The sequence below is a fragment of the Urocitellus parryii genome, chromosome 10 (assembly GCF_045843805.1).
Source record: "Urocitellus parryii isolate mUroPar1 chromosome 10, mUroPar1.hap1, whole genome shotgun sequence".
Classification (NCBI taxonomy): domain Eukaryota; kingdom Metazoa; phylum Chordata; class Mammalia; order Rodentia; family Sciuridae; genus Urocitellus; species Urocitellus parryii.
In genome coordinates, this window is record NC_135540.1 from 35,204,377 (window position 1) to 35,226,761 (window position 22,385).

Below are 22,385 nucleotides of genomic sequence, written 5' to 3' on the forward strand. Positions count from 1 at the left end.
CATTCTGACATGATTATAAAAGCATGGAAATAATTTGTTCTAACTCTGTCTTGTTATGATTTAGATCTGAGGTGTTCCCCAAAAGTTCATATGTGAGACAATGCAAGAGGGTTTACAGGTGTTATGAGAACCTCAACGGAATCAGTGAATTAATCTTGTGGTAGGGATTAACTAAGTGGTAAATGTAGGCAGATAGGGTGTGCTCCAGGAGGTGGGTCATTGGGGGCATGTATTTGAGGAAAATATTTTGTATCTGATGACTAGAGTCTCTCTCTGCTTCCTGGTGACATGTCTTGAGGTACTTTCCTCCTTTATATCCTTCAGCCATGATCTGCCTCACCTGGAGCCCCAATAAATGGAGTCAGCCATGTATGGACTGATACCTCTGAAACTCTGTGCCTGCAAATAAACTTCTCCTCTCCTAACTTTTCTTGTCAAGTCTTTTTGTCACAGCACTGAAACAATTGACTAAAAAAAGACCAGTATTATCCCTTTTCTTATTCCCTCTCTCCAGCCCCCCACCCCTCTGCTTTTCCCTTTCCTCAACTAATCTTTTTGCTTCTTACAGTTTTGCTTTTCTTAATTAGCGTCTCATGGATATACATGACGTTGAAGAGTGACTGTGGTATATTCATATATGTTAGGGAAAGTTAGGTCAGATTCATTCCACTATTATTTCCTTGTCCCATCTTGCCTCCTCTCCCCATGAATCCCCTTCATCTCCTTCACTGATCTTTCTCTATTTTGATGGAATTTGTCCCCACACTTTCTCCCCCTCTCTCTGTTTTTTTGGACTAGCTTTAACTTATCAGAAAAAATATTTGACTTTTTGAGTTTGTTTATTTCACTTAGCATGAAAGTCTCCAGTTCCATTTGCAAGCAAATGCCAGAATTTCACTCTTCTTTATGGTCGAGTAATATCCATTGTGTGTAAATACATTTTTTTTCTCCATTCATCTGTTGAAGGGCACCTAGTTTTTGTCCATAGCTTAGCTATTATGAGTCTTAGGGACTCATCTCCAATCTCAGACCATGTACAAAAATCAACTCAAAATGTTTTGAGGATTTAAATGTAAGACCTGAAACATAAAACTTCCCATAAGAAAACATAGGGTAAACTGTGAAATTGACTTTGATGATGATTTATTGAATATGGTTTAAAAAGTTTAGAAAACAGCAACAAAAATATGTAAATGGGATTGACTGTAAAGCTCTGTACAGCAAAAGAATGAATCAATGAAAGAATATGGCAACCTACAGAATGGAAGAAAATATTCACAAACTGTATAGGTTTCACCTTGAAATAGAGTTAATATCCAAAATATGTAAGAAATATCAATAAGTCAACAGCAAAAAATAATCTGATTAAAAAATAAGCATAGAGTCTCAAAGATATTTCCAAAAGAAGACAAATATCCTTAAGGTATATGAAGAGATGCTCAGGATCACTAAACATCAAGGGAATGCAAATTAGAACCATAACAAGATATAACACATTTGAGAATGGAATTTATCAAACAATAAAAGATAGTGAGTGTAGGAAAGGACATAAAGAACATAGTACCCTTGGAAACTCTTGGTAGAGATGAAAACTGATGCAAGTACTATAAAAAACAGCATGGAGTTTCCACAAAAATATTATAAGTCAAACTACCATATGATTTAGTAATCCCATTTCTGTATGTGTGTGTGTGTGTGTGTGTGTGTGTGTGCGTGTATACACACATATACACACATATGGATTTATTTTAATAAATAAAAAAGGATTGACTTCAATAAATAACAATATATATAAAAGGATTGATTTTAATGAGTGCAGTGGCACACACCTGTAATTCCAGTGACTCTGGAGACTGAGGCAGGAGGATCGAAAGTTCAAAGCCAGCCTCAGCAACTAACTCAGTGAGGTCCTAAGCAACTTAACAAGACCCCATCTCTAAATAAAATATTAAAAAAGGGCTGGAGATGTGGCTCAGTAGTTACGTGCATTGCATTCAATTTCTGATACAAAAAGTAAAATAAAAAAATAAAAGGATTGATTTCCATGTTTGTTACAGAATTATAAATAAAAGTCAAGACATGGAAGTGACTTAAATTTTCAACAATGGATAAAGGGATTAAAAAAATTCAGCTCAGCACCCCCAAACACATTTTGGAATAGTATTCAAAGTTAAAGAAAAAGACATTCTGTCATTTTCAACAACATCATGACCATTGAGGACATTAAGCTAAGTGAAATAAACCAGACACAGAAGGACAAATATTACATGATCTCACTTATAAAAGAATCCAAAGTAAACCTGTAGAAGCAGAGAGTAGAATGGTGGTTACCACAGATTGAGAGGAAGAATAGATAAGGAGGTATTTGTCAAGTGACATAAATTTGAATTATGCAAGATAAATAACTCTAAGAGACCAACTGTATTTACAGTAGCCAATAATACCATAGTGTATATTTTAAAATATGCTAAGATGGTAGATCTTATGATGAATGTTTATTAGAAAAAAATTAAGGAATAAAATTAAAAGTAATAAATAAAGAGCCTGAGAAGAAACTTCTGCATGTGGTGAAAATATTTATAAAATAGGTTGGCATGATGATTTCACAAATATATTACTTCGAAACCCACTGAGTCATATACATTAAATCTGTACAGATTCTTGAATGTCAATATTTCCTCATTAAAATAGATAAACAAAAATAAAATACAATCTGAACTACTCACATTGAATCAGGAAATTGGGGCCAAAGCCCCACAAACCAGGTTTTCCCTACTTACCCAAACAAACTGAGATATTTACTTGCAATGTCAAGGACTCCAGGACTCACATTTTGAAAACTTTGACCTCCTATTCTAGAACACAGATCTATTGTGTCAAAAAAGAAAGTGAAACAAACAAACAAATAAAAGTATCATTATATTTAGGCAAGTTTTTATTTGGAATAAAGCTGCTAAGTAGAAATTCTCCATACTCTTCCTCTGGTAGAACTTTTGGAAAAAAATAGTAATTTTCAAACAATTTGTGAAGATTTAGTTTAACTATGTATCACTGTAGTAATTATCCAGAGGTCAAAGTAATTCAATTTGTAAAAAGACACAACAGATATCTGGTGAATTACATTATAATTAGAGAGAGATAATATCTTCTTATGGCATAATATGGATGCAAATGTAAATGAAAAGACTTTTAAAATGTATTTTTCTTTCATTTTTTTTCCTAATGACATGCCTAGCTTCTATTTCCTTGCCTTAAGGATTATGTGGGTGTCTGGGATTAGTTCCCAGATATGTTAATATTACTTTATTTTCATCCTCTCAATGATGTGAAAACACAGCTGGGGAATTAAATGCAAATGCAAACATTTTACTTAGCAAAATTGCTTTTACTTTTTAGAAAGCTCTTACATTTATTTGTTTTAATGATGAATTCTATTCAACATTTGTCATTAAGTTTTAATTAATTCACAACATGGATTGGATTCAAAATGAATAGTGAGGTCATCTAAGTCTTTTCAGAATGTTGATTCCTAGGATCTCTTGGTTATAAAATAACTGAAATTCAAATAACTTTTTCTCATACTCTGTAGATGAATCTCATTTGGTGTTCAGCTCACATTTTCTATATCTCTTTTTAGTTCACTTATTTTAGGTGATTTTCCCTGCCGGTGTGTCTCCAGCACCTTGAATATTCTGATGTATGTAAATTGCAAAGATGTATTTCCTTATAATGGCACTGCTGATCTATCTATATGCAGAACTAACCCTGTGGCACTTAACTAGCTACTTCCTCCATCTAGACAATTTACATTTTAATCATTCTCACAGCTTTTATTCCCTTAAATATATTGAATTATATTCTTAGCCAAACTATTTTTTAAATGGCATATCTCATAAGGCATGATTGATTAGCTTTTAAAACTAAGTATGCTAAATGTCACTGGAAGGGAATCATGGGGGTATGTCAATCCTTTTGGGCCACTAGAATGCCGAAGAAGCTTCTGGGCCTTGAATAGCTATTGTAAAAACATGCCTTTATTAAAAATACCCAGTAAGAGCGGTAAGTGGATTTTTATAATGTCACATTCACATTTACAAGGGAACAGTGACATTGCTTTCTAGAGAATATACAGTTTTACAAGAAGAGAAACCTACAAGGCCAAATCATCCAGAGGGCAGATAGGAATATATTTGTGAAATAAGAACGCATATTTATAGTTAATGTGAAAGTTTCAAAGTATATTTTTGCTTGCTGAAATCTATAAAGAGAGGAAGTAATGTGTATGTGTGTGTATATATACATATATATACACACACACAAACACACATGTATACAAAATATTTAGCTATATGTCAGGTTTTATAAACACATTTGACCAGAAGCTCCCTTTATTCACTGAAATATTTGTGAAGTTAAACATTTAATCCAAAGTTTGGACAGATAAGCAAAGTATTGGCAGAGAACAGATATTTTTTTTTATTAACTGAAAAATTTGTTGAGCTCGATGAAAAAAAAAATTAATTAGTGAACAACTTATGCTTTTATAAAATAGGCAATCAGCTCCTCTATCAATTTCTCTTCTTTATGACATCAGGGTTTATATCAATCAGAATATTAGGCAGGGTGCAATGTCTTTAGTACATCACAGACATTCCTACTTTATTTCTTTTTGGTCACTTATCTTTTGATATTTCTTCATTAAATATATGATAAAGGCAACTGGGGTGGGTATATCATTCAGTGGTAGAACATTCGCCTATCAACATGTCTGGGCTTGATTCCCAGCACCCTTTCACCTCTACCCACCAATACACACACACAAAAAAAAAAGAGAAAGAAAGAAAGAAAGAAAGAAAGAAAGAAAGAAAGAAAGAAAGAAAGAAAGAAAGGAAGGAAGGAAGGAAGGAAGGAAGAAAGAAAGGAAGGAAGGAAAGAATCCTTGAAATTTGAGAAAAGAAATATTCAATGTGCATTGAATGTTGGAATAGGAAATAGTTTTAAAAAGGACAGAAGAATGCCCAGTAAACTGAGAAATGGGCTTAGAGGTATGAACATCATGTATACACTGATTGACTTGACAATGGAAGTTAACATTCCCATTGCTCAATATATAATACCAATTTTAATATAGGAATCTTTATTAAAAAGAGGAAATGGAAGAACAAAATCAACAAAATAAACTATCATTAAATTTTAAAATGTGCTTAATAAGTATGAAAAAGATATCCAAGAATGATAAACATACATTTGGAAGTAATTCTAAAGTAAAAAGTAATTTATTGTTTGAAATACATAATAAAATTTAAAATAATACAAAATCTAAGAAAAAGATAGTGAACACTTCAAGAAGTATAAAATCTATTTGAAAGAGTGAGAAGTTTGCAATGACACCAAAACTACATGAAGTCAAATGAATAGTGTTTAGAAAGAAAGCTTCATAAAGAGTAAAAAATTATTATCAGAATTAAAAACTATATTCAAGGAAATAGGAGTACACTTGATAAAGTAAAAATCAAATGAATGATACTGAGGAAAAACATAATATAATTTCCTTAAATTTTAGAATTGAAGAAAAATGCAAATGATAGCTACAAAGGACATCTCCAACACTATTTTTTTTATTGTTGGTTGTTCAAAACATTACATAGTTCTTGACATATCATATTTCACACTTTGATTCAAGTGGGTTATGAACTCCCATTTTTACCCCGTATACAGATTGCAGAATCACATCAGTTACACTTCCATTGATTTACATATTGACATACTCATGTCTGTTGTATTCTGCTGCCTTTCCTATCCTCTACTATCCCCCCTCCCCTCCCCTCCCCTCCCCTCTTCTCTCTCTACCCCCTCTACTGTAATTCATTCCTCCCCCTTGTATTATTTTTCCCTTTCTCCTCAGTTCCTCTTGTATGCAATTTTGTATAACTCTGAGGGTCTCCTTCCATTTCCATGCAATTTACCTTCTCTCTCCCTTTCCCTCCCACCTCTCATCCTTGTTTAATATTGGTCTTCTTCTCGTGCTCTTCTTCCCTAGTCTGTTCTTAGTTACTCTCCTTATATCAAAGAAGACATTTGGCATTTGTTTTTTAGGGCTTGGCTAGCTTCGCTTAGCATAATCTGCTCTAATGCCATCCATTTCCCTCCAAATTCTATGATTTTGTCATTTTTTAATGCAGTGTAATACTCCATTGTGTATAAATGCCACATTTTTTTTTTTTATCCATTCGTCTATTGAAGGGCATCTAGGTTGCTTCCACAGTCTTGCTATTGTGAATTGTGCTGCTATGAACATTGATGTAGCAGTGTCCCTGTAGCATGCTCTTTTTAGGTCTTTAGGGAATAGACCAAGAAGGGGAATAGCTGGGTCAAATGGTGGTTCCATTCCCAGCTTTCCAAGAAATCTCCATACTGCTTTCCAAATTGGCTGCACCAATTTGCAGTCCCACCAGCAATGAACAAGAGTGCCCTTTTCCCCGCATCCTCTCCAGCACTTATTGTTGTTTGACTTCCTAATGGCTGCCAGTCTTACTGGAGTGAGATGGTATCTTAGGGTGGTTTTGATTTGCATTTCTCTGACTGCTAGAGATGGTGAGCATTTTTCCATGTACTTGTTGATTGATTGTATGTCCTCCTCTGAGAAGTGTCTGTTCAGGTCCTTGGCCCATTTGTTGATTGGGTTATTTGTTATCTTATTGTCTAATTTTTTGAGTTCTTTGTATACTCTGGATATTAGGGCTCTATCTGAAGTGTGAGGAGTAAAGATTTGTTCCCATGATGTAGGCTCCCTATTTACCTCTCTTATTGTTTCTTTTGCTGAGAAAAAAAAAAAACAATGCTAAGCAGGAAGTGTGAATCAGGTGGTATAGTGATACCAGACTTCAAACTATAGGACAGAGCAATAGTAACAAAAACAGCATGGTACTGGTACCAAAACAGGTGGGTGGACCAATGTACAGATTAGAGGACACAGAAACCTACCCATAAAACTACAACTTTCTTATATTTGATAAAGGGGCTAAAAGCATGCAATGGAGGAAGGATAGCATCTTCAACAAATGGTGCTGGGAAAACTGGAAATCCATATGCAACAAAATGAAACTCAATCCCTTTCTCTCACCATGCACAAAAGTTAACTCAAAATGGATCAAGGAGCTTGATATCAAATCAGAGACAGGGCATCTGATAGAAGAAAAAGTTGGCTACGACCTACATACTGTGGGGTCGGGCTCCAAATTCCTCAATAGGACACCCATAGCACAAGAGTTAACATCTAGAATCAACAAATGGGACTTACTCAAACTAAAAAGTTTTTTCCAACACTATTAATATTCTTGAGTGAAAAAAAAATCAAAGCTGTATTGTCAGCAATTAATATAAGTATTAATGGAAAACAATATTTTTGGAACTGAAAAAAGAAGACCTATGTATAGTATATAGATTAGAAAATTAATCATGTTCCAATTAAAATAGAAAAGTTAGTAAAAAGACATACAGACTAAACACACACATACACATATGTGTAAGTATATACTATATACACATTCATATATTTATATGTGAAGACATGCACAATGTGAAGACATAGAATTGCAATTATTTTAAAGACTTCATTGAGAATATGCAAGTTCAAAAATCATTGCAGGATGTACAGTTTTATATCTTTATGTGTTGGCTTGCTTGCTTTAGTTTTTATGTCTAAAAGCAACAGACAGTCACTCTAATGACTCAGACAAGATATCAAACACATTTCCTATTTGTAACACTTTCCTAAAGTTATATTCAGGAAAAATGAAACAAATCAAAATTAAATGCTTAGTTATTGAGACAAAGGAATATTAAGCACTTTTAAAAATGAGGTAAGAAATATAAGATTTAATTTGAAACATCTTTAAAATGTACTTAATAGGAAAAAAGGTATAAACCCGTGTACATCCTATGTTCACAGTTCATAATTGCTTGTACATGTTTAGAGTAACTCTGAAAATTCACTTCAGTGGTTTGGAAATGGATGCTGAAAGGAGGTAAATTGTGATCTAGGGATAAATGCCTAAAGGCAAGGTTCTTTTAAACCACTTAGCCTACACACTTTCAGTAGTATTGATTTTGTACATTTTTTATATAGTTATTAATTTTTTAGGAAACCAGTAAAAACCATTCACATTGAGAATATAATATTTTTAGTACTGTAAAATTAAAAAGAATGGTTTCATCTAAATGTCAAATTAAAAATAGTTATTATAGTGGCTGAAATTGTGGCTTTGTGCTAGAGTGCTTGCCTAGCCTGGATGAGGCACTGGGTTTGATCCTCAGCACCACATAAAAATAAATAAATAGAAATAAAGGCATTGTGTCCACCTACAACTAAAAAATATTAGAAATAGTTATTATACAAAGCTATACTAAAGAAAAAACAATTAAAAATACATGAAAATACATCATGATACAGAATTAATATATAATTGTATATTAAAAATATATTTAATTCATAAAATTCAGCAAGCATGTTGTAGACATATAAAGAAATATCACATTGAAACTCAATAATATGTACAATTTTACTTGTTAAAAAAATTATAAAAAAAGTCTCAGCGACAGCTAGCCACTTTGAAATTCTACTTCAGTGCACTTGTGAAAAGATGAACATCCTCATTTGAGTAAAAAAATTTAAAGTAGTTGATATTTTCAACTTTGGAGTCAACTAGATATTTAATTTCAAAGGTTACATAAATCATAGAAGTAATGATATTGGTTGCTGATTGAACTACATGTGCAGTGTTCTAAGCAATTTGTAAATTGACTCAAGCAATTCTACTACTCCCTGTGAAGTAGGTAGTATTAAAATCCCACTTTCAAAGTCAAGGAAAGAGAAACACAAATTGAATAAGTACTATACACAGGTAAAATTGCTAGTAAGAGCAGAGTCAGAATGAAAACACAGGCTATCTATCCCCATGGCACACTAAACTATTCTGCTTCTACAGTGGATTAAAGCTAAAAAGATTATTTAATGATATGGAACATATCAATGTAATTGAAAAATAAAAATTGAAAAATAAAATGCAATTGTAAATAAATAATCTGAACCCAATAATTCTAGAAAAAATACATGTGTGCTACACACAAAATAATCTGGAAGAAAATATTAGTAGAGATTTTTAACTCTAATGGCATCAGATTATTTTCAACACTATTTTTTAAAATAGTATTTATTTAGCACTTAGTATTTTCTTTTAGTTGTAGATAGACAAATACTTTTGTTTATTTCTTTTTATGTGGTGCTGAGGATTGAACCCAGTGCCTCACATATAGGAGGCAAGTGCTCTATCACTGAGCCACAACCCAGCCCTCAATACTATTTTTTAATAGAGGGTAAAATGTACAGTCAAGTCTTTCATTACAAAAAATGTTACAGGTAGATAATTTAAACACAAATAACTAGCTAACCTGTTTACATTTACATAAAGAAAATATCCGGCAGGTGATATCTTCAAAGGTTACATATTAAGAAAACATTATTACCAACTAAGAGATTATAACCTATCATGAGCCAATCAATCTCAAAAAGATATCGTTACACAGAAAAAAATTCAAGTAATTTTAATTGCTTATGGGTGAAAAAAGTATCACAGTAGAATAAAAATGAAGTTTTTCATGTTTATATGTTTTAGTTTAAAATTTCCCCCCCAAAAAAGAGATTTTAAGGAGATACTGTGGTGCTCAGAGGTGTTGCTTGAGCAAATTTGAACTGGGAAATGAATATAAAACATATGTATAGCATCAAATGTAAAAATTGTATTGGCTGTGTTTTACCCAGGTGAGGAATCCTCCTGTTACTTGATCTTCTGAACAGTTTTTGACATAATTTGATTTGTTGCTAGTTTTTCACAAGTTTTTAGGAACCAAAATGATAGAGGGAGAGAGAGAGAGAAGCAAGTGTTAACATATCTATTTCTAATTTACATTCAACCAGAGCCCGTTATATTTCTGTATCCCCAGGCAGACAAATGTGATTCTGCTTCAGTAATTTTGGAAGGCTGGTAAATTATTGAACAGAGGGAAGCTGACCAATTTGCCAGATGCCATTTCACTTTAGACATATAAGTGAATGACCAACCTGCCAAAATGCTGAAGAGGTTTCTTAAAGTTTTCATTTTTCCCTGGGCAGCTTTGGTCAGAGGCTCTGCCCTGTACCTTTACATGGAATTGGGAGCAATTTTTCCTAACATGAAAAATATTGTCTTCTGTGTGTTGAAATGTACAGCCTTTTCTAGCTTATGTCCCTACCTTTGAACTCCTGAGCATTAGCCTCTTCTTGCTCTTAAAATAGCTAGAGAAAAGTAGGCACAAATAAAATTATAAATATAAGAGAAGGCTATTTGGAAAAGTGATGTCTCAGTTTCACAAAACGTGAATGAGAGAGAGAAAAAGAGTGTTCAAGGAAAAAAAGAGTAGATTTTTCTTAAAATTGTATGGATACTAACATGGGAATTGTATGGATACTAACATGGGATTTCAGTATTTGTTTTTATTATCAATTTTACATGATGTGACTACCTTCTCCCATCAATATTTGTATTAGGGTGCTATATATTTGGTAATGATCCTTTGATATTGGGAAGTGATTTTAAAAATATGATGATTAAACTAGGTTTCTTCCTTTTACGTTCATATTTTAAATAAAGCCACAGCTTTATTTATACAAAAGAAAAGCATTTGTTCCTGGGCAAATATTTTGAGGAAAGAGATCAAAGTAAACTGCATAAGGTTTTTACATCATTTCTGTATTATTTGGTATGTAGATCAATATCTGTACACATTTAATCTTTTATTTTCTAGTAACTTGTGATCATTGAGAAAGGGTTGAAACTATCTCATGAAGAATATACAATGGTGTGAAAAATTCCTCTGGAGAAATTTATGTTCCTTTCATTTTTACCAAGTTGCAAATTTTCAGCATGGATGTGAAAAGCATTGTGTACAAGATGAAAATAATTCACTAAATTTGCCCCCTTTTATACAAAATAAAATGTTAAAGTTAAAGAATAATGGCAAGTTCCAATTATCCTGAGAGTCAGTCTAAGAGGATGAAAAGTCCAATAGAAAAGAAGAAAATGATTGAAATAATGCTCAAAAGGCAAACAGAGTCTGGATTATAAGAAGTCTGAGCATAATTCCCAAAGTCATAGGCGTTCATTGGGAGATTCACAGCCTGATAGTAACATAGGTTTGAAATATAGAAATATCACTGGATTGCCAGATGAGAGAACAGAAAAAAAAAATGTTAAGAGTTCTTGCTACAGAAACAGTAGTTGGGAGACTTTGCAATTAATCTAGGTAAAAATATTCAAAACCTACTCAATTAGTAAAAATGTGAATGTGAAAGGAATGTTTTTGAGAGTTAGTGAACTAGAATTTTGCTTCCTAAAATGTTAAAAACTGATTATTAAGCAAAGGGAAGAGAAGGGAAGGGAAGGGGAGGTGAGGGGAGGAGACAAGAGGGGAGGAAAAAGAAGGAGGAGGAGGAGGAGGAAGAAGAAGAGGAAGAGGAGGAGGAGAAGGAGAAGAAGAAAAAGACATTAAGGGCAGGGCAAAAATTTGGGCCAGGAAAATTTGTGTTTATTTCACAGAAGAAATAAAGGAGAAATTACCATACAGAGAGATTATACTAATGTTTTCTAATCTGATTTAAAGATTTGAAATCTTATAGGACCATTAAAGGAAACATGTGATTTAGTCATAAGTGTATGTGCATATGTGTGTTTTATCTTAGTTTCAGGTGACATGATTTAGTAGTAAATGTAATAAAATAAAAAAATTTTCCCTAAAAATTATTTTAGATATCTCCTGTATTAGATACATGAGAATGGTGGGAACACGAGGTTAAGAGAATGATTCTATAAAATGGGCTCTCTGTGCTGACCCCCACATACTTTCTTTGCTAAAAAGCAATTCACCCGCACCCCTGCCTGGCCTAAGTAGACAGGATATATCATATCCCTTAGCAAACTGAGGTGGGGTTAAGGTCAGGTAGTCAATGTAGGTAATGAATGCAATGTTAGGGGTCTAGAGAGGATGACTACTGGTTATCAGAGAGAGAACAATTTGTTGTTAGCCTCTGTGATCCTTGTTCTCCTAGACATTGTGGGTTGCTGAAAATTTACCTCCTTGTTCCTTCCCTTGGTCACATACATGGAGAAGAAAGAGAAGACAATATTTACAAAGAGGGGTTCTGAGGTCTATAAAAGAGCAAGATGCACCCTCTCCCATGGACAGCAGCTCTGGGGTCCCTTTTCTGCAGAAAAGTCTGTTTCTGTCCCTTTCTTAAATAAAATTTGCTTTCTAAGCTTTCTTGCCTTGGCTTCTTGGGTGTTTAATTTTCAGCACTGGGGAATAAGGACATGTTCCAAGACTGGTATCCTTACTTGATGTCCTTTCAGATCTCTTAGTAAAAATTTAAAATTAACAGATTTCAGAAATCTTCTTTAACAATGTGAGATTTAATGTGTTGCTACCTTCAGTTAACATTGCTACTGCTACAATTCATTCATTTGCAGATTTAGGCACCTTCTCAATCTGAAAATGCTCTCAAAAGTCCAGGAAATCAGTCATAAGAATGTGGGGAACTTTCATTCACAATTGGAAGCCTGGCAACAGTGCAAACACATTAGGAGGATCCTTAGGGTTTGACTCTTATCCTTCTAGCTCTCAATTCAGGGAGCAGAATATGCATTCCACTTAGGCTTTCCTTTGTTTTAGTTTAAATGAGACAGAGTCCTGATATTGCCTCTTAGTGAAGAGTGTGGACAGAATACCAAAATCTTTTTATACAATTTAGGTCACAGAAAGCTTTAGTGCCTAGTCTACCCATCACCTTCATTTTTTAATAACAGCCTCCCCCAACAACTTTCATAAAGAAAATGTTTTACTGTCCTCTTCCCATCAGTTTTTCTGTAAGTGAAAGTTTGGAAGTGTGTGGGGCCAGGAGGCATAAGCAGTTGAGAATATTTTATGATGCTGAGCATGTCAGATTTTAAGCTTCATGGGTTTTAAACACACACTTCTGAATAGCTTTGCCCTCATACCTGATCTTTCTAGCCCAGCAGTCTTAAAAAAAGATGGCAATTACCACTTCATCATGTTCACTGATATATTATTTCTGTCTCTTTTTTATTCTTTTCAGTGATTTAAAGATTTGGAAGGAAGAACAAAAGTAGGTATTCTAGGAAAAGGCAATTTTGAAGTATGAAAATATATTAAAAAATATGGAAGACACTACTTTCCCTCAGCTTTTGAAATAAGTACAAACAAAATTTTACTCTTCTGTGTACAATTATTCATTTATTTCCATAGATATTTATGATGAAGTTGTGCAGTAGCAGTTGATCATGATTAAAATTGAACTCCAAGGAATTTCAGGTATAGGCAGATGGCAAAGATGGTGGGGCCTCATATGCTTTTCTGTAGTATATCTAGACTTCAGAGAAATAAACTGGTGATAGACTCTGTTACAAGACAGGCAATGCTAATCATTTCTTCCACCTCCGTGTAGATGTAAAGGTGTAGTTTAATTTTTTTCTGTCTATGTTTATTTTTAATGAGATCATAAGAATAATTTCAGCATATAATGTTCTAACTAGCATTCACTAGAATTGTATATGTGTTTTATTCATGTATAGGTGTTGTAGTTCGAGACAAATGTTTTTATTATTATTATGTCAATCTTATTCATATTTGTTACTGTGTTTTATGGCTTCATTTTCTGAGTGTGTGTGTGTGACATATTGAACAGTCTCACAGAAGTTTTCTAGGAAACTAATATTCCTTTCAGAATCATAAAGTGTCTATGATATTGGAAACTTTAATATAGGATACAGTATTAAATGAATTATAAATGTAAGTAATTTTGAGACATTTTTCAAGTATATAGTAATCTTCAGAACCATTTACAACAAACGTAAAACAGGGAATATTGTTGAATTGATCAAAAGCAATTTCTTACAGAGGGGATATTTTATTTGAATTCCAGTTTCATTTCTTTCCAACATTATTTGCTCATTTAAATAAATTTCTATTTTATTTAGATACGAAATAATTCTTCATAAAAGCATTTTATACATACCAAAATTTTCCTATAATGGCATCCTTAAAAAATGGTCTCTACTTTTCATATAAAAATATAGTATAGAAAGTTTGCTGCTGTCAGAATATATCTTCAGTTGTTGACCTTTCACTTTCCTTTTCTTACAGGTTCTCTCAAATTTTGTCCTTTCTCTGAAATGATGCATTGCCTCATTAGCCAGAATCCTGGGTCTACTTGTCCATAAATTTTGTTTCAACACTCATTTACATTTTCTTGGTTACACATAAATGTAGAAGTCACAGAGATTTGAAAGGATTTCAGATTTACAGATGAACATCAAATTACTTGGCTCTTATGTTAAATAAAATTATTAAAGAAAACACTAATATTCTTACACCAAAATTAAAAATAGTAAGGGGGATGGGTTAACTACACCAAATTAAACAGAAGCTTGTTGTTTTTTGCCCACATGATGTGAATAAATACAAATTTATAAGAAGATTTTAAGATTACTTATTGTAGTTTAAAAAATGTATATAGTTGGTAGTCACTATCAAATGAAATTTTCTATTTACTGTTATTATTTTTAAGAGTATAGTTATTTACAAAAAGAAAAGTTGATTTTTTAAAATTTCTAAAGCTCTGCCATAATCTGCTGGGTCACCAGCCACATATACCACATCATCCCTGTAGTTCACAAACAGTGTCTGGCCATCAAGGGATTAAGCCAGAGAAGTACACTGGGGCTTCTCTGTCTTGCTGCTGGTACTGATAGGTTCTTGCTTTGGTTCATCTATGATGACCTTGCCTACCAAGTCTTTGATCTTGCTGCTGTGATCTGACAGCACAGAACCAGCAGTAGTTGAGGCTGAAGCAAAGGATATTGATAGTGTCCTCACATCTAGTGTATAAATATGTTTACCTCTGGTGATAACCCATGGCCTGGCCTGGCCCTCCCTGCCTCCAGAAGCCCAGAGGGATTCATCTGGAGAGACAGTCACAATGTTCAAATAGCCTGTGTGGTTGATATGATTGATCTTTAACTTGCAGTGGGGCAAATTCCACACCTTGAACCAGCTTGTCCCAGCCACAAGAAATAGTGACCAGGTAGCTGCTGTTGTGTACAAAGTGAACAGAAGCCATGCCTTCGATGGGTTTCTCATTCTAGGCAATGCATTTCTATATATCCAAAGTATTCTATAACTTAATGGTTTTGTCTTGGGATTCAGAGACCCTCTTCTAATTGTTAGAAATCTACACTCAACGCAACTTTGGTATGGTGCACAATTCTTCTCCTGGTGATGCCCGTTGTGAGATCTCAGAGGTGAAGAGTTCCACCCCAGGTACCTGAGAAAACAAATTGGCCCTTCATGGAGATCAACACATCACCAACAAAGTGGGAATGACATTGCAGAGCACACTGTGGCATGTCACATTTGATCTCATCCCTGGTCAGTGGACAGTGTCATGTTGAGGAAGCATGTTCTTAGTTACCCAATCATTATTGCCCTTGAGAGTATCACAAAGTGTCATCTATTCAGTGATGACAGGGGTGGTATCACCATAGCAACAAGGATGACACCACATAACTCGGACAGATGAGCACCACACTTCAACATATCTATTTTTACACCTTCATTAAGGTAAATTTAATGCACAGTAATTTGCATATGTTTAAACACAGGAATTTTGAAGTATGTATACCCCCATGAAATATCACCACACTCAAGACAAAGAACACATCTGTCACTCTGTTAAGGTTTGGATATGAAGTGTCCCCCAAATCCCCTGTGTTAATGCAGAAATATTCTGAGATGAAATTATTGGACTGTGAAAGCTATAACCTAATTAGTTTGAATAAACTGTGTAGGTGATCTGTAGGCAGGTGGGACATAGCTGGCAGGGACTGGTCACAGAGTTGTGCCCTGGAAGTGCTCATCTTCCCTGCAGCACCTTCCTGGTCTCTGCTCCATGGCTGCACTAGGAAAGCAGCTTCCCTCTGCCATATTTTTTCCCAATGATGTTCTGCCTCTCATGCCATGAACCAAAGTAAACTTTTCCTCCTCTAAGTTGTTCTTGTCAGGTATTTTAGTCAGCAATGAAAACATGACTAAAACATACCCCAAATGTTTCTTATGCCTCTTTATAATCCTTTCGTTCACTCATCATTCCCAACTTCACACATTTCCCTGATAAACATTGATACTCTATTACTTGAGGTTCCTTAGAATTTTTATAAATAGAATCTAGTAAATTCTATGTTTTTTGTCTGGCCTCATCAATATAATAATTTTTTATTAATCCATTTTGTTATGTTCCATCAATAGTTGATTATTCTTTTTGGCTGACTTAGTATTCTATTATATGGATCTACAACAAATTATTCATTCATATATCTGTTGTTAGACGTTCAGATTATTTGCAGTTTTTGATGACAACAAATAAGCTATTACAAACATTACATGATTTTGTGTTTTTCTTTTATAATACTTAGGAATACATTGACTATGTCTTGGTCAGTTATATGTTTAACTTTTCAGAAATTACCTGTTTTCCATTTGATATTCTCTTCAGCAGTATATTAGAATTTCAGTTTTTCCACATCTTTGCTAACCCTAGGTATCATCCTAGTGAGAGTGCGGTGGTAACTAATTGTGATTTAAATTCCTATTTTCTGAATATTTAAGAGCCTTGCACACTTTTCTCCTATGTATACTTGCCATTAATATCTTCTTTTTCTAATTGTCTATTTTTTGTCATTTTAAAAATTGAATTATTTTTTCTTATCAGGTGGAAGAATAATTCATACTTTCCAGATAAAGTTCTGTTTGATATGTAGTTTGAAAAATGTGTATTCCTTTGTATCTTTGTAATCATATTTTATATAAAGAGAAGTTTGATTTTAATGAAAACAAATTTAATGATCTTTTTCTTTCATAGTTGGTGATTTTTCCTTATAACTAAGAGAATTTGTCAATGCGAGTAAAATTATATTCTATGTTTTCTTTTTAATTTGATATTTTAACTCTTATTCAGACTTATGATCCACTTAGAGTTGATTTTAATTTACATTAAGAAGTTGTTTATTCTGTTTGTACATATCCATTTCTTTCATTGGTTGAAAGAAGTATAATTTCCCCTTTGTATTGCCTTATCATTTTGTCAAAATAAATTGACATCACATGTTGTATTTCTTGACTCCATTCTACTTCATTGTTTTATATGTCTATCTTCATGCATGTGCCATGTTGTTTTTCGCTGTGGCTTTATAAGAAGTTTTAAAATAAGATGTACATCATCTCGTTTTGTTTTAAATTTTTATAAAAAGCCTTGGCTATTCTATGTAATCCTTATTTCCATGTGATTTTATAAACTGTTAATTTTTCCTAAAAATTGATCTTGAAATTTAATTTTGGATTGTATACATAGACCAATTTTGGTAGAATTAATCTCTTAACAATATCGAGTGTTTTGATTCTTGAACATGATAAGCTTCCCATTCATTTTAATCTTCTTGACTTTCTTAAATAATTTCTAATTCTTCTATGCTAGTTTATAGAAATCAGTTGACTTTTGTATTGACAGTGTATGCTGTGACTTTGCAGAAATTATCAGTTTTAGTAGCTTTTATTTTTATTTTTGATCAATTCATTAGAATAATAATTTTTTTAATAGGGAGAGTTTCACTTTACATATAATTTATGTTTTCATATGCATTCTTGACTTGTTGTACTTTGAATAACCTTTATTATAGTGTGGAGAAAAAGTGGTGAAAACAAACTTACTTTTTTTAATTGCAAATAGGAAAGTTACATCAGATTTGTTCCACTGTTTTTCCTTTTCCTATACCTCTCCCTTCCCTCCATTCCCTTTTGTCTAATCCACTGAACATATATTTTATTATATAAAGAAACCATTTAATGTGTCAAATTTAAGTAAAAGAATTGCTGCAGGGCTGTCATAGATGCTTTTTGTCAAGGGATGAAATACCCTCTGATTCGAAGATTGATGAAATTTTATCAATAATGTATATTGGCATACTAAAGGTATTTTTATATCCAATACTAAAATAAAATATCAAATTTCCTTACCATGTTTATTAATATTATAGTCAAAATGTTTTAAAACATTTGATTACATTTTTGTATATATAAAGTGGACACCTATTTTACAGAAAGGAGGTAAAGAGTTATCAAAAGTCTGCATTTAGATATTAGATTGTAATTTCCAATTTGACTTCCTGAAGTTCACTCAGAATTGCAAGGTAGATTCAAATAATTTCCTTCTCTCTTTATTTTCTCTTTTCTTTATAATACATGAATAATATGTTGAAATCCATTTTCAATGTTTTTAGTATGCTAAATTTTAAACTAAATGGGAAAAAATGAACAAATCTTGGAAAATTAAATGACATTAATATGAATGCATTTTAACAGGTGGAAAGTATTTTTCTTTTAAGGAACATATTGAATATGAACACTTTAATAGATTTTTTATTATTATTACTGAGATTTTTAGTTAACACAAGAAATGAAATTTAGATGTCAATAACATGATACAAAATAATTAAACCTCTTTCTAATTAAAGCATTTCAAATTGTTTACAATAGAGATAAGTAAAAGATACACTACTTGCAAGCCATCTCTTAGAATCGAAGTAAAGTAATTGCTTAGGATCCAGACAGCTGTACCTAAGTTTCAGTAGTGATACTAATTGTCTCTGAAGCTTTAGAAAACTGATTTTTCCTCTCTGGGCCTTAACTGTTTTACTATTTAAACATAGGTGTCCAAGTAAACGATATTGAATCTAGATGAATGAAATTGTTTTAGCTTTCCATTATTGTAACAAAATATTTGAGATATTCAGCTTAAAAAGAGGAAAGGTTTTTTCTGCCTTGTGGTTTCAGTTCATGATTGATCAACTTTGCTGTTGGAGGCAAGGCAATGCATCATGGTGGAAGTGCATAACAGAACAAACTGCTTACATTCTGGCACAGATTAAGTGAAGAGGGAGAGGAAGGAACTGGCATTCTACAATCCCCTTTAAGGGCATACTACAATGACCTAAATCCTCCCATGAGACCCTAACTCTTAACATTGCCACCACTTCCTAATTAGCACCTCCCTTGGTACCAACCTTTTAACATAAGGGCCTTTGGAGGGTACTTATTCAAACAATGACAGAAATTAAATATAGAATTTTAAAAAGCAGGAAATTCTGTTTCCTAAAAACCTCACCTTCTTTTAGAAGATCAATTAGCAAAAGTCTAATTGGACTAGTTAAAGCAATACATTTTTTAATTAAGATACTTTTCTATTTTATTTAGTTTAGTTTATTATTTTTTTCATTTTTATATTTTATACAGAATGAGTTCTAACTTAGGGATGATTTCAGCAAAAAAAAAAATCAGGAAGATATTTTTATATTACCTGTTCATGAGCACTTATTAAAAAGATATAGTTTGGGCTGGGGATGTGGCTCAAGTGGTAGCACGCTCGCCTGGCATGCACGGGGCACTGCATTCGATGCTCAGCACCAGATAAAAATAAAATAAAGATGTTGTGTCCACCAAAAACTAAAAAATAAATATTAAAAAATTCTCTCTCTCTCTCTCTTTCTCACTCTCTCAAAAAAGAAAAAAAAGATATAGTTTGCTTGAGTCAAACTAAGTATACAGATTTTCTAGTACACTGTTATAAAGTTAGAATTTATATATTTATGCTTATGTAGTTATTTCTCCTTAAAATAATTTTATTTTCTAATATAATAGATTAAACCGGACTTAACATTATGAAACAAAGAAATAGAGGCAAATAAACCTGAGAAAGACAGAGAAAAGAAAAGGCAAATAAGGAAAAAAAATAACTTCAAAGAAGACATTGTTATATAGGTCTTTCTACTTCCATTTTCAGAAATTATAAATATCAAACTTCTATAATTATGAAACTAAAGTTCTCTTGGTAAATTTAAGACTTAAGTGTGTGTGTGTGGTTTTTTCTTTAGGAAAATTAAGATATTCAAAAGTTTAAAAAACATATTATAACCTTTATAATAGTACATTTGATTACAGAAATTTATTTGTTTGTAATTACTAAAATAAATGAGACTCTTCAGAAAATAGTTTACTTGTGTTATCTCCCTCATTGTTTTACTACCATTTGGCATTAATGAAAACATACACACATTAAAATCATTGTTTTTTAAGAAAAGGGCAGTTAGGATTACATGAAATCATTTGGGTGAAACCCACACTGTCAAATCCTGCTGAGGGAGGGGGACCAGAAGAGATAAACCCATCAGAGGGAGAGGGACCCAAAGAGATACACACATGCTTCCCACATCTTTCTTTCCAAGTGCTGTCCTGCACCTGCCAGACCTCTACCAGAAAGAAGGCCATCACCAAATGCACCTTCTTCACATTGGACCTCCAGAATTGAGAGTCAAAATGAATTCCTTTTCTTTACAAATGTACATAACCTGTGCCATTTAGTTATTAGCATCAGAAAATATATTAATCCATCTCATAAATTTTTTTTATTAGTTGCTCAAGACAATACAATGATCTTGACATATCATATATTTGATTCAATTGAGGTACGAATTCTTATTTTTCCACGTGTACAGATTGCAGGATCACATTGGTTATACAGCCACATTTATACATACAGCCATACTAGTGTCTGTTGTATTCTGCTGCCTTTCCTATCCCTCCCTCCCCTCCAGTTCCTTCCCCTCCCATCATCTCTCTCTACCCAATCTACTGTGACACATTTCTCTCTCTTTTTTTTCTTCCCCTTCACACCATCTTATATGTAATTTTGTATAACAATGAGGGTCTCCTTCCATCTTCCGTGCGATTCCCCTTCTCCCTCCCATTCCCTCCCAGCTCTCATCCCTGTTTAGTGTTAATCCTCTTCTCATGCTCTTCCTCCCTACCCTATTTTGAGTCACCCCCCTTACATCAAAGAAGACATTCGGCATTTGTTTTTTAAGAATTGGCTAACTTCACTTAGCATAATCTGCTCTAATGCCGTCCATTCCCTGAAAATGCCATGATTTGGGGTGTTTTTAGTGCTGAGTAATATTCCATTGTGTATAAATGCCACATTTTTTTATCCATCATCTGTTGAAGAGCATCTAGGTTGGTTCAACAGTCTAGCTATTGTAAATTTTGCTGCTATGAACATTGATGTAGCTGTGTCCCTGTAGTATGCTCTTTTTAGGTCTTTTGGGTATAGTCTGAGAAGGGGAAGAGCTGGGTCAAATGGTGGCTCCATTCCCAGCTTTCCAAGGAATCTCTATACTGCTTTTCCAAATTGGCTGCACCAATTTGCAGTCTAACCAGCAATGTACAAGTAAATTTACTATGTAGATAAGAAAGCTCCCAAACAACTATCAATTTTAATGGAGCAAGACTTCAACTTAACAATCTTGGCTTCATCAATACAGTACATTTTTTGTCATACATAAAATATATAAATTTATTCCCCATCTACGAGGTTTAGAAAGGGAATTTCTAAATTGGTATTGGATAATCAAATGTAATGAACAAGTGACTTCACATTGTACTCCAGGAGACAAGTAATGGGGATAAGAATGATCATGCAAACTAGTTTTCTTGTTTTCCCAGGAGTGTAGTGAGGGAATAGGTATTATAAGAATTTTTCACTATTTCTACAGGGTAAGAGATGGGGGATGCATAATTCAGAGGGGATTATGGGGAAATCTGTCCTGCAAATTAGGGGTAGTTAGGTACAGATTTCTCTCTATGGTTTTATATTGCACTTGACAGAATGGATATAAGGAAGGGCCTGCTGTGTGTGTGTGTGTGTGTGTGTGTGTGTGTGTGTGTGTACGTTTGTACGTCCTTGGCCAGCATAAAGGAATTCTTTGGAAGCAAAAGCTAAAAACTGCTAACCTGCAAGAGAGTATTCTGCCAAGGCTGACTGAGGGAACCTCGGGGGAGACCAGGAAGTAAAAGGCTGTGCCCCTCAACTATTTACAAAAAATTTACAAAATTTACAACTATTTACTAAAAAAGACTTTTTAGTTTTACGGAGAGTTCCTGCTTGCTTGCACGAAGAACTGCTTGTTAATATAATAAAATCAAGCATCTCAGCACTCATGGTTAATTTTTACTCATATTTCTGGTTCCATGTTTCTAAGAACAATGCAACTTTGTTCATTCCTCCTAATAAAATAAGGGGCCAGTCAGCCCAGGACTTCATCTTGGGTGAAGTCCCTGACACCTAAATCATACAACTTTCCCTTTGCATCATTATTCATTCACTGTGTACA

The 22,385-nt window shown here is 33.4% G+C and overlaps 1 protein-coding gene and 1 pseudogene across 3 annotated transcripts in view; both read right to left on the reverse strand.

Annotated features, from left to right (window-relative positions):
• The window catches only part of LOC113200259 (follistatin-related protein 5), a 737,045-nt gene that overhangs the window by 314,452 nt on the left and 400,208 nt on the right, over window positions 1–22,385 (reverse strand). The window lies entirely within an intron of this gene.
• Window positions 14,689–15,673, reverse strand: LOC144257299 (small ribosomal subunit protein RACK1 pseudogene; annotated as a pseudogene).